The sequence below is a fragment of the Gavialis gangeticus genome, unplaced genomic scaffold (genome assembly GCF_001723915.1).
Source record: "Gavialis gangeticus isolate Ggan-Ray unplaced genomic scaffold, GavGan_comp1, whole genome shotgun sequence".
NCBI lineage: Eukaryota > Metazoa > Chordata > Crocodylia > Gavialidae > Gavialis > Gavialis gangeticus.
In genome coordinates this window covers 64,709,860-64,727,293 of record NW_017729033.1, presented here as the reverse complement: position 1 = coordinate 64,727,293, position 17,434 = coordinate 64,709,860, and positions in this window count along the sequence as shown.

Genomic DNA, 17,434 nt, shown 5'->3' with positions numbered 1-17,434 from the left:
ACATGCCCACAATGTCCAAAGATTTGCTCCCTATGTTTTTTTGTTGAATATCAACCAGTTGTGAAAGCAACCTGAGATCTAACTAGATACAGTAAAAGCTCTGTTATTTGGCATCCCCTGGGAATGGGGAATGCCAGATAACAAAATATGCTGGTTAATTGAGAGGCCCTGGCCGCTGCTTCTTCTACTGTGTCTGGGGCATCCCTCTGCCCCTCCCACCACATTACCACACATCCCACCACATCACCTCCTGTCCTGTGGGCCCTGCAGGCCCCATGGGACAGGGAGGTGGGCCCTGCACAGCCCTGTGCATCCTGAGCTGTGGGGGCTCAGCAGCGCAGGATGCTTTGCCCCAGGCCATGGGGGCTCAGAGAAATCAGAAGTGCCACAGTGGGCACTTTCAGTTTCACTTTATCTTACAAGCCAGCATGCTGGTTACTGGAGCATGCCAGCTTGTAAGATGCCAGATAGCACAGCTTTTACTGCACATAGATTGTAGTAACTCAGATGCATGATCAAAGGCTACCCAGCCACCCTCTTTGCTCTGTGGGATTTCTTTGCTCTACCCTGTACCCTATTCCAAACCTACACCTTGTAACCAATAAAGTTCTCCTTTGTACCTAGCATAGAAGAGTAATTGGGAGAGGTTCTAGATTATGCCTTGGGGTCCCCTTGGTTCTGCTGACTAAGGGAGACCACTATTTGTGCTTCAGACTGAGGGAAGCACCCAAAGTTCTTAGAGTGGGCCAAGTACCCTCAAGGACTACTAGGCCTATGTTTCCCAGGGGGCACAGTGCTGGGATCAGTCCAGACCCTGGGTGGTGACAATGTTACCCTCAAGCTAGTGCGTGTGCTCTAGGAAGGGGGGTTGGCCAGACATGAGGTGCCCCCAGGGAGGCACTCAGAGCCTGCAAGGTGGTCAGGCACAGTGAGGTGGGTAGATCAGCACAGGAGCACCCCCTACTGATCCACCACAATAGCCCCCCCATGCCTCTGGATGAGCCACCCAGGCTTCAAGCGTCCCACAAGCCACCCTGGCCCTGAGGATCCATTCACCCCAGCTCCTGCCCCTGTCTGCCCCACTCCCTCCTTCACTGTGGAGACCTTGATCTGTCCCCCCCCCATGCCTCTTCCCCACATCAGACTTACTTGTTGGGGGCAGGGTTACCCCCCCCACACACACAGCCTGCCAAATCATATTTTCTTCTTTTGCCTATGCTGTCTGGGCCATTACCTTCAACAGGACATACATGAATACCAGCCTTTCTACTAAGAGCCTACCAGTCTTTCTGATCTGCTGAGAAAGACTGGCAATATTATTGCTTTCCACATGGATGTATGGGAAAGGGTAGTAGTCTGAGGACCTCATGGGATTCTGCAGTCTTTCTGTCACATTCTGAATTCAGGCTTTAGGCATGCTGAACACCAGAAAGCATTCTACATATAGATACCAGTTGCATGCTTCTATCTTCATCAAGAGAGATCAGTTAGCAGCTCCCACCATCTTCTTCCTCCTCCTCCTCCTCTTCCTGGGTGGGTTTGTTATGAAACACCCGTCAGTGTTGGTGGATTTCATTCCTGCTTTATAATAAATTATCCGTGCTTACATTCCTTCAGTGAGTTGATTAATCTGAGACATTCTTAGCAGTAGGACCCATACTGAAAGCATTTGTCTGTTTCTAGATCTAACCATTTCTCCTTGTTTTTGAAGGCCATGGGCTGTCAAGATTCTTAAGATTTTCACTCTGTCCTACAATACCTTTTATGATTTTTCATCATGCTGTGTCTGTAAAAGCTGTTTATGAATCTTGTCTAGGAAATTTACATTTTTTCAAAATGCAACCATCAAGCATTTCCAGTCCTTAAATCTTTACTTCCAATATGGTCACTAATTTGGATTTAGTGCAAAGTCACCTCTGTCTTCAGGAAGAAAAACAATCACTCAGTGCAGGTCACAGCCATTCTACTATGGCAGTGATTTGGATGAGGGGGTGCAAAGCACCCTGTTCAAGTTTGCTGATGACACTAAGATGTGGGGGGATGTGGGCACAATAGAGGGGAACAACAGGCTACAGTTGGACCTAGACAGGTTACAAGGATGGGCGGAGGAGAATAGGATGGGGTTTAACACAGACAAGTGTAAGGTGATGCACCTGGGGAGGAACAATCGGCACCATACATACAGGCTGGGGAACTCCCCTCTTGTCAGCACGGAGGTGGAAAAGGATCTGGGAGTCATTATTGACTCCAAGATGAACATGAGTTGGCAATGTGGGGAGGCGGCTAGGAAGGCCAACTGCACCTTGTCGTGCATCCACAGATGCATCTCGAGCAGGTCCAAGGAGGTGATCCTCCCCCTCTATGCGGCACTGGTCAGGCCGCAGCTGGAGTACTGCATCCAGTTCTGGGCGCCGCACTTTAAGAGGGATGTGGACAGCATCGAGAGGGTCCAGAGGAGGGCCACTCGTATGATCAAGGGACAGCAGGGTAGGTCCTATGAGGAAAGGTTGCGGGACCTGAACCTGTTCAGCCTTCAAAAGAGAAGGCTGAGGGGGGATCTTGTGGCCTGTTATAAACTGGTTAGGGGGGATCAGCAGGCGCTGGGGGAGTCCCTGTTCCCCCGAGCGCCGCAAGGAGTGACCAGGAACAATGGTCACAAGCTGGCGGAGGGAAGGTTTAAGTTGGACATCAGGAGGCGCTACTTCACGGTCAGGGCGGCTAGGGTCTGGAACCAGCTTCCAAGTGAGGTGGTGCAGGCTCCCACCCTGGGGGTTTTTAAGAGGAGGTTGGATGACCACCTTACTGGGGTCATTTGACCCCAGTACTCTTTCCTGCCATGGGAGGGGGTCGGACTAGATGATCTGCTCAGGTCCCTTCCGACCCTAGAAACTATGAAACTATTATTGATCCTTTTTCCATATAACAAATAGAAACTCCTGATCATGTGTTAGTGGTAAGGAGAAAAGACTGAACTCAACCCCCCTCCTCCACCTTCCCAGATCTTCCCGTCTCCTTCGTTAGGTAAACTACCAAGCAATCTTTGTTGGCACTCACAACGTTCACAAGTGTTTTGTAAGACTTCTAGATCATAACCATTACTCAGCAACGAAACATGCCTAGTTCATACACCACTCAAACATACCTAGATCAGTGCTCTAAGTCTAGCACACACAATTAGGAAATACTCAGGCAAGCAGTCATTGCAACCAGGCACTGGTCAAATAACTAGGCAGTGCAAACAATTATTCAGACACTTGACCCATCAACTTTCAGCAACTATCTTTCTTCCTTCCCCCAGTGCAGTACTCAGAGTATCTTACTGCACCTCAGAAATTCCCAAGCAAGTTAGTTCTGTCAGCTTCTACTCTGTTCAGTGTTTGGTATTCATAGTTTTCAATATTTCTAAGTACCAGGTATTACCAGTTCATTGAAAATACTGTATTGTAATAGTAAGAGCTTTGTTAATAGCAAGAGTTTTGCATGCTGATTCCATAGTAGGCCAGTGAAGCAGCACGTAGCCTCCTACTCTGTGAGCATGGCCAAACCACGAACCTAGATAGTAGAATGTTGTAATACAGTGGAATGTGGTAAACACCAGGTGTGTTGAATAACGACTCATTCCCAAATTCCTAGCTTGAGATAACCAAATCCTTAGATCAAGATAACGATGTTTACTCCAGACTATATAAGCTGTACATTTTTAAGTTACGATGGGTTCCTCAGCTCTGGCAAGAGTTCCGACTTGCGCAGAGCCCCAGCGCAGGCTATCGTATCCCCGGGATCGGGACACTCCAGGGCCAGGGGAACCATGCGGGGTGGAGGCTGCCGCCTAAGGCCAGTGTGAGGTGACTGTCCTCTCTGCTCTGTTCTATCACCTGCCTCTGTGAGTATCCTTAAATAAAGCTTTGCAAGGGTGAAAACAACTGTAAGTACATCCTTTGTCCTAGCGTGGGGAATCTTCTGAACCCAGTAGTTCATCCTAAGACATGTATGTACTATGAGATTCTTTTCTTGAAATTCAACAAGTTTAGTTTCAGTAAGTTCCTTATTTACAACAATTTTAGTCTTCCAGATCCATCTAAGTTGGGATTTCCAGCTATCTGTCTTCACTCCTAGAAGTGATAGTCACCCTAATGACAGATTCTCATTTTAACTACAACTAAAAGTGTTGTTTTACCATTATGGTTCTGAAGTGGTATCAAGGCTTGACATTTGGACTGACTGGTTCTGCTCAGATCTAGAAATAAATTTGTTGCTTTCTGCATTTACTTATTTATTAATGAACTACCAGCAAGGTATTCAGTGTTGTAGAAAAAATACAATATCAGAGCAATCCCAAGGGGGACTTACAATCCAGAAGATAGATGCCAAATCCCAGGCTGCTCTGGGAAACTACGAGGAAGAAGTTCCCTTTTGTAATTGTTCCTTCCCATCTGGGTCCTGATCCGTGAAAAGTATCTCACTGCATCTTGAAGTAGATCTAAATTACTTTGGTATTTTTGCAAAGTCTACCCTCAACTCCCTTGTTTGCTTTGCCGTTTTTGCTAGGAACATGACTAACAGTTTTCTGATGCTTTTTTTCATTCTGTTTGAGATCTTCCAGGTATTCTCTCTCTCAGCCTTTCACACAATTAAGTCCTGGTATTTTACTTTTGGTTTTTTAAATTCTGTTTCTCCTCAGAAGGTCTGCATTTCCTCTATTTCTAACTTATTAAGGAGCTTTCTGGTTCTAGCAGTTCTCAAGTTTCTTCCTACTTCAAGTTCTTGCATTTTTTGTGTGTATGTGCTTTTCTTTTTTATTGTAAGGGAAATTAGTTATCTTAGCTGACAAGCAAATTTATGATTTTTAAATCTGTTGCTATACCCAAAATTAGAAATAATTTGTTTTGTCTCCTGAGTATGGTAAAAACTCTGAGTTTATTGCTTCCATTTTATTAAGTCAGGATATGATATCCAATTTGAATGTGACAATAATGAGTTGAGGCCTGAACTGTGCAACCCTTAGGGTGATAAGCATTTACACACCCAAATCATCATGTTTTGATGACATGAGAATAAGTGCAAAATGTTAGCACTGAGAAAGAGAAAGTGGAGAACTAATAATCACATTAGCCATTAGCATTATATCAGGACAGTTTTTCCTTAAAACGTTATTTCCAATACTTTCAGCCATAGGTTTATAATTTGTAAATTGAATATAATTGAAGCCATGAAAAAGGACAGAAGTTACTAAGACTAATGAGTCAAGTTCACAAATGCCAAAGAAATACACATGTCTATTTCTTTCAACCTTTTGCATAGACTTAATGACAATTAAATGGTGCTCCATTTTCTTTTTTACATTAAATGCAAGCATTGCCATTAGAGCATGTACATACATGTGACAGTTACTGATAGAGTCTGTCAGCACATGCCAAAAGGTTCTACACTGTGAGCATTAGTGCTGAAAAGAGATATGGCCCATCCAAATCCATAGGGAGTGGAATCATTGATTTGTATAATCATTTTCCTGTTGGCAGTCCTTAAAACTGACTGAGCTGGCAAGATGTATATTAGGCTATCTTAATACATCCTCCTATGATTCTCTTCATTGTCCTTGGAGTAAGGTTATTTGAGAATTAACCATGATTACCAAGTCCTAATGCCACCAACATATTCTTGTTTTCAAATCAGTTGTTAGAGTTTTAACATTATACAGGATTGAGCAAATTTTAGGTGCTTTTCTATTTTTTTAGTTTATAATCTTAAAGGAAAGAATTTAAAAAGAGAGAAAGAACATATCACAGACAATAGATCTCTTAACCATTGTGTTTTTAATGCAAGCAAGTCAGTGTTTTTATAGGCTCCAGGGTTATTTGAACAATGAGCTGCAAAAAGAGTTTTAGCAATCAATAAAGAAAAGCATTCTAAGTAATTCTCCATCTTTGAATGATGCTATATGCTGATAGCCATAAAACATTCTTTTTTTTCCCCATGAAAACAATGTCATTTGTGGAACCAAGGCCTTCACATTCATGTGTTAGTTCTATTTAATAAACTGAGTAATAGTTTAAAATGTTAAATACACAGGAGTCTATAAGTCAGTAACATTTCTGGACTAGCAATGATTGTATGGTCAAGTTGACTACTCTTTTTCTCTTTGTAGAAATCCCTACATTTAGATATGCCAGAAATAAACATCTCTGCAATTTGGCAAACAAACTACTAAACCTAGATAGAAATGGCCCAAAAGAAATAATGGAATAGATATTCTGAGAATTTGTGGGGTTTTGTGAAATATTTGCAAACCTGCCATTTGCAATTAGATTTGGTATTTAAAAATAGTAACTGAATATCACAGGCAAAGAAATGGTAGCACATTGATTACTTCTAAATATGCAGTGAAGAATTTAAGATGAATAACTGAACATCCAAATCATATGACTTCTGCTTCCTGAGAGATGACTGAAAGCTTTTAACTGCAGAACACTAAGCGAGAATAACAGATTGATTTCACGTTCAAATTTGTGAAAATTTCAGGATTCATGAACATCTCCATAAATGCCTGGAGATTATCTGAAGAGTCACTAGAGGATTGCTTTTACATTCTAGTCAAACAAATGGGAGCATTGCAACTATCTTTAGCATATGCAAGATCAGGTCCACAATCAACACTGACTCCACAAAAAACAGCAAAACACATTTGACTTGTTTGTGTCAAACATATTCACAAAATATTTTCATTATTTGTAATATATTCTTGAAATAGCTGTAAGGGAGAGCTGAACAGAAATAGTTGAGGATCTTTAAGGAAAGGGATTCAGGAGCTGAATTAAATGAAAATACAAACTCTTCTTTTAGGAAAGCCTCCAAAAAGAGCTTGTTTTGGCAGGAAACAGCAGTGATGTGTAGGTAATGAGACTGCATTAAAATTAAGACACCCTAAAGGGTCTCCAATTAATTTGTATTTTTATTGACACATTACAGATTTTGTGTTGTTCATGATTTTGGCTCTGAAAGTGGCCCTGATTATCTGGCAGATGTGGTGTGGATGTAATCTGAGATTTAAAATATTGGCAAGCTTAATCTGTACAGCTATCCAAGCAAACAAATGCAAAATAAGGGCACAGCAAATATTCTGAGTTGATGTTTTAACTGGTAACGAGGGGATAGTAGTCCAAATAAATGTTTTTTCCTCTACACTGCTGTGCTTGGTGGCCAAGCTTTCTGCATGTTGAGTGTGATGCAGTTTAATGAGCTTGGTTAATAGTACAATGGATTTCAGTATGTCAAAAACCCAGAATAAAATAGATACTTACCAGAAGAAGTTTCTCCTGTGCCCCAGGCTTCTTGTATTGTGTGTTGGGAAAGTTGAGAGACTCAGAAGCCAGTCTGATGAGAGGGGAACCCCTGAAATTATCCAGGAGTGAAAAGCTAAGAATAAGTATAGATGCCAAGGAAAATGACGTGAAAGCCAGAGATAGGCACCTGTTTCTATTTAGGATCTGCAGTTGTCCACCCCTCCCTCCAGGTAAACATTGAAGCTATTTAGGTTTAGAAGAGCTTCTGAAGTTGAGGGACAATGGCCATGTCTACACATGTGTTTAATGAGCAGTAGCCTATTTTATTGCCAACTGACATCTCCAGGGAAAGAATTCTACCTGACCTACACATCAAAGAGCTACTCAGCACATCTCACAAAGACACTCTCATGGACCCAGAGGGACAGCCTTCCATCTTCATCTCCTTCTGCACAAAAATGATGTTTATTTCCTACCTATGGGGACTTTTTACCACCTTGTACCATCTGTACTTTTCCCAGAGCCTGACAAAGGGACTTTGATCCTGATAGCTTGCAGAAATGGACATTTTCCTTGTGATTTCCCAGCTAGTCTAATACAAGGTATCATTTTGGCCCCCAAAGTTCTAGCTTTTTGTAGGTCTTCTTGTCTCAGACCAACATGGCTACCAAGTACACCACTAAAAAAGTGTGCATTTTTGCTACTGTGCTTTAGGGTAGCCTAATGTGCATATATTTATTTCCTCACATTGCAGATACTGAAAGGAAAAGTGCATTAGTGTATGTGTAGATGTGCCCAACATTATCACAACAACAAATGGGTACAAACTGGCCAGGAATAGATTTGGTCTGGAAATTAGAGAAAGGTTTCTAACCATCAGAAAAGTAATGTTCTGGAACAGTTTTCTAACAGGAGTTGTGGGAGCAAGAAACCTTAATGTTAAGATGGGTCTTGACAAGTATATAAAAAGGGATATGATATGACTGACTGTGATATCAGGGGACCCAGGCTAAGTACAGACAGTCAAAAAGTCTGAGGCTGAATCAATTCAGTCTTCACAGTTTAGTCTAAGATGCATAGATTGACCAGATAAGCATGTGAACACACATTACTTTTTGATCCTGGAAATGCAGCCACATGCTTGCAGTGGCCCAGGCTGGAATCTGGGGACACTAGAGCATGCCTCCTTGCTTGGCTGGAGTAGACAGCTTGGGAAAAGGTTAGCCCACCCACCCTGCAAGTGGGGGTTGCAGGGAAGGTGCAAAGCATGCTGGGATGCTGGGGGACTAAGAGTTAACTTAAATTTGGAGGGGATCTAGGACACAAGTCCAATAGAGAGATTTAACTTAAATCAGTTAAGTGTTGGCCTACATTCATCCAGCTTTATCTTAAACTGGTTTCAGCCATTTTGAAAGTGGATCATTTGCCTGAACTTCTGTTGTGATTTGAATTAATTTCCAATCATCTATACTGGTTTGTGTGTAACTTCTGTGCCTAGTCTCAGTGACCCTGTCTCTATGCTACAAACAAAATGAAAAAGCTCTGGTCCTTTGGTTGTAATAGAAATGCAAGCCATCAATGAAAGATTTAAACTCAAAGGGATAGATCCTCAGCTGATACAAGTTGCCATTTCTTCTTTGAAATCAACAATACTATCCAGATTTAAATCAGATAAAGAGCTGGCTTGTAGATCTTAGCATTCTAAATGCCATATTAATATTTATAGTATCATAGTGCTTAGCATCGTAAGGGACCTAAACAGATCATCAGGTCTGACCCCCTGCCCCAGGTAGGAACAGGTGCCAGGGTCATATCACCCCAGGCAAATATCTTTCCAGCCTCCTCTTGAAGACCCCTAAGATAGGAGAGAGTACCACTTCACATGGAAGCCCATTCCAGAGCCTAGCAGCCCTAACTGTAAAATAATGTCTCCCGATGTCCAGCCTGAACCTCCTCTCTAACAATTTGTGGCTGTTATTCCTAGTGACCCTGGGTGGTGCCTGGGAGAACAGAGCCTCCACAATTCCTGCTAGTCCCCTCAGTGAGCTTGTAAATGGCCACCAGATCCCTTCTCAGCCTTCTCTTGTGAAGGCTGAATAGGTTCAGACCCTTTAGCCTTTCTTCGTAGGGCCTGCCCCACTGCCCTCTGACCATGCGAGTGACCCTCCTCTGGACCATCTCATCTTGAAATGTGGCGCCCAGAACTGGAAACAGTGCTCCAACTGTGGCCTGACCAATGCCACAGAGGGGAAGGTTTACATCCCTGGACCTGCTTGTGATGCATCTGTAGATGCACGATAAGGTGCAGTTAGCCTTATTGACTGCTTCCTTGCATTGGCAGCTCATGCTCATCCTGGAGTCAACAATGACTCCATGATCCCTTTCTGCCACTGTGTTGAAAAGAAGGGTGTTCCCCAGCCTATAGGTGTGTTGCTGGTTCCTTCTCCCTAGATGCAGTACCTTGCACTTGTCTGCATTGAATTCCTATTCTCATCCGCCCACCTCTGTAATTTGTCTAGATCTAGCTGGATTCTATCCCTCCCGTCCAGCATGCCCACTTTGCCCCACAACTTGGTGTTGTCAGTGAATTTGGACAGCGTGCAGTCCACACCCAAATATTCAACCCAGATGCATCTAAAAATGGAAGGAAGGGGTACCCATAGCTACCCATCATCCTGGCAAAACAGCATTTCGTAATTTTCATTGGAAACATGCAATGAAGACTCAGTTATTTCATAGCCTATAGCTTACAGTGTACAAAATGCTCACATTAATAGCCTATTAAATACATATTGCATCAGTATTTACAACATAGTTATATAAATTGGAGAAACACATAGCAATCGAACAGGCTCAAGATATTGCAACCTGAGTTTACCTAGCTTGTTATTTTGCTGAAGCAATTGTTGTTGCTCTTTTTTTCAGACTACACTGTAAGACTCTAAATAGATGGGTCAGCAATGCACTCTATAAAAACCAATAGTTCTATTTGGTTTTGGCATCTGTATTAAAGCGGAACAAACAGTGTTTGTTTTTCATCATGTATTTATTTCATACATTTCCATACCATTTAAAAATAAATGGAGTTATAGACACAAATCTAAAAGCTTTTACCCAAGTCAAAGGTGAAAGCAAGGCAAAACGATCTATAACTACCCATTTGCTTTACATTCCTTGCTAAAGGAGAAATCCTGTTAGGTAAAATTCTAGTATCCATAAAGTTCATAATTTTTCTCCTTCACTTGCAGAGTATTTTCATGAAGTTAATAGCAGAGTTACTTGAAATACATATTTAACAAAAAAAAAAAAAATCAATCAAATCCTGGTGACATCATAACTAGAAACATTTCAGCCAGAATATGAAATAATTATATTCAAAATAGTCCAGAAGTGCTCCTTTGAAACTATGGTTTGGCCACATTAAACTCAACTCTCCCCTCTGATCTGGGGCCTTAAATCAGGGTGAAGAGTGGGGAAAAGAGAAGGCAGGCACACCACAATAAAACAAAGAACCCTGTGGACCACTTCAGGCATCCACACATGTTCTCAAACACACACAGAGGGGTGTTAAGCCTCTATACCCTACCAACCTCCCTGTTAGATTCAAGGGACACCAAAGAGTTAAATCCCCTGGAAATTGGCCTACTGCCGGGCCCCGACCTGAGGTGCAAAGTACCAAGTAAAACCCCACATTAACATAAAGTTTCACAAGTGTATTAAGACAAGAAACAACAAAACAAAACACAACAGTATACAAACACAGTATACAGTACTATAAACAGTTAAACTATAGAACAGCTAAAGAACCGGACACCAGTCTGTCATTCTTAGTGGCAGACTCACCCTAGAGAGCTGACAGGCAAGGAAGGCCTGCTCTGGAGCCTTACAACCCTGAGGATTTCTATGCTGTTCCGTCACATGCACATGGGAACTAAGCACCTCAGAAAAGGGGTAGATGATACTTTACCTGACTGACGTAATGCACAGAAGCAGTTGAGTGGTTGGCAAGTGTTCAGGTGATCATGACCCTCCTGTTGTTGCTCACCAACACTGTCCCATACACACACTGTTCTCACTCGCTCCACAGTTAATAAATGATGGGTTCCACAAACACAAGTAGTCAAATACTAAATCAGTTGCACATGCACACATACCAGACAAAAGAGGGAGAGAGCACGAGACAGAGCATGTGCCAGCGAGCAATAACTCTGATGATGACAGCCCCCGAAAGCTGCACTCGCCCATGCACTGGACAGACTTCATAACGTCTGAACCACGCCACCTCTCAATTACGTGCAGATCCAATTATTACTCTCTTAGTCATTGCCAATCAAAGTCAACCACAGCTAGGACCATACAGATCAAACTATCCTAACAACCCATAATAACTCATTAACATAATAGTCCTAACTGCTACAGTTCCCCTGGTTACCAAACAAACAACTAGGTACTAGTCAAACAACACACTGCTCATGCTCAGCTTTCAGGAGTGGGTCATGACATCATTAAGATTAGGAGTTCAAATATTTCAGAATACTGCAACCTCTAAACATCTTATGCATGCGTAACAATGCCAGGACTCTGGTGTCTACAGGGGGTGGGCAAAATATGGCCTACAGGTTGGATCTGGCCCATGGAGGAGCATAGTGTGGCTCACGGCAGATCCCCCGATCCCACCTAGCCCAGGCACCATCCCACCATGACATGTCCTGCTGCCCCTTGGGCATGCAGTGGGACTGGGGCAGCTTCACAACTGGACTGCCTTTCCAGGCAGCCTGGGTGATATGGGTTCTTCTGGCTACTGCCACCCCTGGCCCAGCCTTACAGTAGTAGTGGGAAACCATGCACAGCCCCAACCTGCCCTGTGCCTGCTGTGGACTCTCCTGCTCATGCTGAACACCTGCAGCAGCTACAGCACCAGTGGGGCAGAGGTGTGCTTGGCCTCTCCCCCTCGCCACTGCCCAGCACTTCCTCTAGCAGCCACCTGGAGCCTACACTGGGCTTCTCTGCAGCTTCCCCAACGCCACCACCATCTCTGGGCTACCCAGTGGGGGCTGCACAGAGAAGCCACAGGACAGCTCAGTGTGGGCTCCAGGCAGTTGCTGCAGGAAGCACTCAGCAGCAGTGAGAAGGAGGGGCTTCTTTTCCCCTATGCTAAGCATGCTTCTACTCCACCAGTGCTGCTGCAGCTGTTCAGCAGGAGCAGGTGAGTCTGCAGCAAGCGCGGGATGGGTTGGGGCTGTGCACGGGTTCCCCCCAGTACTGTGGGTTTGCAGCCAGGGGTGGCAGTAGCCAGAAGGAGCCTACATCACCCAGGATGCCTGGAAAGGGAGTCTACCTACAGAGCTCTCCCAGCCCCACTGTGTGCCCAGGGGACAGTAGGACATGACAGGCAGTACAGACCAGGCACAGAGGGGAGTGGGCCACGTCGGGGCTGTGTGCATGGGTTTTCGCTTGTCCACTCCTGCTGGAGTGAGTCCGGAACAAGTGTGGGGTGAGCTGGGGCTGTGCACTGTTGGTGGTGGTGGGGAGGCACTGCAGGGCACACAGGCTCTGAGCTGTTGTTGGTGTAGGGGTGTGGGCGGGGGCTGACTGGCTTAGGAGGTGCATGCAGGGGGCTCCCATGCACATTCCATCATACCCACAAACCCTTCTCCACAAGCTGCACAACTACACCCTCTCCCACACACAGTCACACACCCCACAAACACCACACCCACCCATACTTCCCCTCACATGCATCCCTCCTACACTTCTTTCCTGACCTTACCTGTCCCACTCACTGCTACATGCACAGTCCCCACCACACATGCACCCACACCCAACCCCCACACAGCCTTCAGCCACCCTCCCCTTCCACACACCCCACAAACCTCACACACCCACACATCCCCACTAACATTCCCCCACAAACCCCCATACTCATCCACCCATATCCACACCCCCCACATCCACATGCATCCACACACCCCCACATCTCCCCACATACCCCATACCCAGCCACCCATACCCCCCACAACCACTGCAATATACAAGAGTATGACTACACTTTGAAGTATTATGCAAAATACTCATTGCAAACACACAGAAATCAGGACAAAAATATCTTTAAAAATAAAACCAAAATATGTTATTGTGGATGTTTCATTTTTAGAATATACTTTTTTTTTTTTCTGGTTCCAACATGGCAAACCCCCTTTCTAAAAGGTGTGTTTCTAGGGCAAGGGGAGGGACTTCTGGTAGCAAAAGTCAGGGGTTAGGTTGCAGGACTTCTGCCCCCAAGATGTTGACCAGGGAGTGGAACACATGCCAAGGGATGGGAGCTATCCTTGAGGCCCTCAACAGCTCACCAAAACTCATTAACTGGCCCTCCAACCAAAATAATTGTCTGCCCCTGCTCTAAATAAACTACATTTCCAATCATGGATCACCTTTTCTTTTCTTGGTGAAAATAGGGTATATGCTATAGAATTACCTGGTGGTAATATATCAGGTAAGATGTAGTCTAGCCACAGAGTCTGGTCCTTAAAAGAAAATGGAAACATAGAGCATGCAAAGTAGAGGCCTCATGAGATACTTGTCAAGAGTCAAGGCAGCAGACAGGCTGTAGTCCCTAGCTGGTTCTTATTACAGAAGTGGGTAGAGCTGCCAGTGGCCTAACTACTCCCAGGTATATCCAATTATCTATACTATCCAATTATCTACTGCATATAATGAGCTGTCTGGCTGCAAGAAATCAACTTCACAGTATTTCTGGGGTTACACACCAGAATGGGGGCCTGTCTAGATCCTTTGCACCTAGATTTATTTTGGCAATCATCCACATCCTAGCCCTTTGCAGCTACATCCATCTGCTCCAGATCCCTTTGCTGCTCCTAACTCCCTCCCTTCCCAGCTTTTGTTTCTGTTTCAGTAACCCCCTTGCTCCTTTACAGACCTTAACCTTCTGACCACTAGCTCCTGATTCTGATCTGTACACTTCCTTCCTGACCTTACCTGATCCCGACTCCCTGCTTCTTGCCTCTCTAGTGTCAAGCCTCTTCCAGCTATGCCTTGACATAACCTTGTATCAAAAATTGATTTATGAGAAATTGTGGACCAGGCCTGGTAAACAGGCATTCCACCTGCAGAGCTGAGGTCTAAGCTAGCCTGAGATAACTACAGAAAAATCACTTCAGTTCCTTCTGCTTCATAGTGCTTGCTTCTAAAGAGAGAAATCTGCTTTTTCTAACTCAAACAAAATACCTACTGAAGTTAATGGAGCCTTGAGAGGGACACTGGGAAATGCTGATAACGATTTTGCTCAAAACAGGTATTAAAACACTCCTCCACTTCATAAGAGGATGTGATGCTTAATTTATTAATGTTTGAAAAGTACTACCTGTTAAAATACTGCTTACATGAAAAAAGTTAAATTTAAACTTTTCAGTTCCCAAGTGTAGTTTGAAATAGTTCAAATTATTTCCAGTGAAGTAGTTTAGATTTTAATGCTTTGGAATTTTGTTTCCTTTCTCCCTGGTTTTGTGCTAACTTGGCTAAGCAGACCCTTTTCTCTGGTCTAGTACTATCAAGCTCACGCAGAGTCACTTATCCTCTGCTTCCTCAGGTGAATATAAAGACAGTTGAATGGTACTCATAATTGAAGCATTTTAGCAAATTCTTGTGGTAGAAATACAGAAGAGCAATCCAATGAAGGTTCCTCAGTATAAAAGAAAGCATTATTCATACTTGATGCTAGCCTAATCCCACATGAGATCAATATAGATCAATATTTTCATTTAGGAACCACTGTAGCTACATAGAATTGTTTCAGGTCCTAGGTAACTAATTCTGTTGTAACAGAACTGAAAAGCATAATGCTAAAAATCTATACTTTGTTATCACAAGGTAGATGCCACCTTCTAATACATATAAAAGGAACTTGATGCAACAATAGTTATTTTTCTCCAATGCAAAATTGTAGTCAGAACACTGTAATTATTTTCCTTTTCAATATCTTGTAAACTTTCTTGGATACCAAATATTTTCTGGGTTTGACAGAAAGACAAACATTATTACAGCAAATCAGGACAAACCAAATGTGGTTGCTGTTCATACAAGTGCATGTAAGAGACTCTCACAATAGCTGTTTAAAATAGGCACTGTTTTGTAGTGTTAATTATACCAACAATGGAAAATCAGTTGCTGTGTATCTAAATTCATTTGTACACATTATATTTTTTACCCCTGAGGAGTAATATGGTAAATAACTACATCTGAAAACTAAAAGACTGAGATTTATGTCATGCCACTATTTGTTTTGTTGTAAAATTGACTTTCAATGAGCAATCCAATATCTAGTGAAAGGCTCTGATCAGGCAGGATTATAATGTCATTCAATGCTACATTTGTTAATAGCTTCAAATATTTTCTCCTTCCCACTAAACGGTGTTGAAAAGCTTGTTAATAGGAGTGGAAATTTGCTACAAATGACTGTATATATATTTTGTGAAGTAATTCAGAAATTGCTATTTCTATTTAAAGTGAGCTAAGTAAAATGTAGAGAGATAGCAGAGAAAAGTCTGTAACTGTACATTACTCTGAAAAACAGATTTCCAAAAAGAGCCATGAAAGCTGGATTGCTGAGCCGTTTGAAACAAGACTTGATAAAGTAGTGAAACATACAGAGAGCAATGCTGGGTTAGTAAAAATAAAATAATCTAGGACGTTCAATGTTTCATCTTCATTTTGGTAGGCCAGCTCTAGGCTTCTTTACTCAGATTCTGCAACATTTGCTCAACCACATGTTGAGTAGTAGTCACTCATGTTTCTAGTAACATCCCATGAACTATACAGTTTATCAGGGATTAAACTTTCATTGAAATATATTACCTTGCTGCACTGATAGACTTCACTCTACCCCACCACAGAAGAGGAAGCCTAGGAAGGATGTTAGCTTCCTAGGCTTTCATAGTCCAACTCTGTGTGGGACAATGTAATTGCTTACCCTTTTTAGCATAGATAGATGCTCTGTCTAGAAGGGTAGAACTCATTAATTTTGTTAGGCTGCAGTTGGCAGAAGTTAGCTTTTCTACCACTCCAACATAGCAAGAGTTTCCTTTCAAGTCACCCATTCTGAGGGAAGATGTAATACCTCCAGTCCCAAACCTAAAATGGGAACAGGATCAAATCTGGCTCACTCATGGTAACAGATAGTTTTATTACTATATTTCTCTTGCTGTAACCAAAGAACTGCTTCTCTTCTTCTGTTTTAATCAGCATAACTGCATTGGAGGAAAAAAAAAACATATACAAAAGTGGTTAGTGTGCGAAACCACCTGTATGGGCACATCCATATGAGCGTGCAAATGCGGTTTGGAATGCTCCAGACCCATCTTGGCACCCCAAACTTATGCATTCCCTGCACTGGAGATTCCAGTGTCAAAAAAACCCAGAAAAAGTGGAGCAGTGCACGTGGCAGCAGTGCACACTGCCAGAAACCGGTGCTTGGCCAGCCAGATTCATACTCTGTCAGCCAGGCTCTGCATACCCAAATTACCTAGAGACCCAGGAGGCCCCCAGCACCCACAAATGTTCCCCCTTGGGGAAAGCTCATGTGTGCTTGTCTGGATGTACCCCATAGTGTCATCTGCCAAATCACTTGAGTTCTATAAGCAGTGTTAAGAAAAGTCGTGACAAATTGCAAAGCACATACTTTTATTTCTTCTGGACATGTACCTGCTTTAATCAGGTTAGTTATCATGTCTGAACTTTAACCATGAGGTATAAATTGCTCCTGTGTACACTATTTTATTTGTCTCTATTTGGCTTGATACCTTGTTCATTTATCCACAGGCCCAAAGGGAGATTATAAAAATGAACGAAAGTTTTATATCACTAGTTGTGGGGTAATGATCCTTAGATTTCCATATGCAAAAGTACAAATTCTATCTGACACCAAAGTAGTCACAAAGGTAGGTGGGGCCTGTGGCAGAGAGGGAGGGACCCGAACCCCAGACAGCTGTGGGGCAGCTGAGTCTGAGCCGGGGAGAAACACAACACCCACGGCTCCTACTTGCCCCAGCCCCCAGGGAGCCACGCAACCAGCCCTGCCCAGTGTGAGACGGGGGGGGGGGGGGGGGGCCCTCACCTTTGAGATATCCAGCATGGGGTTG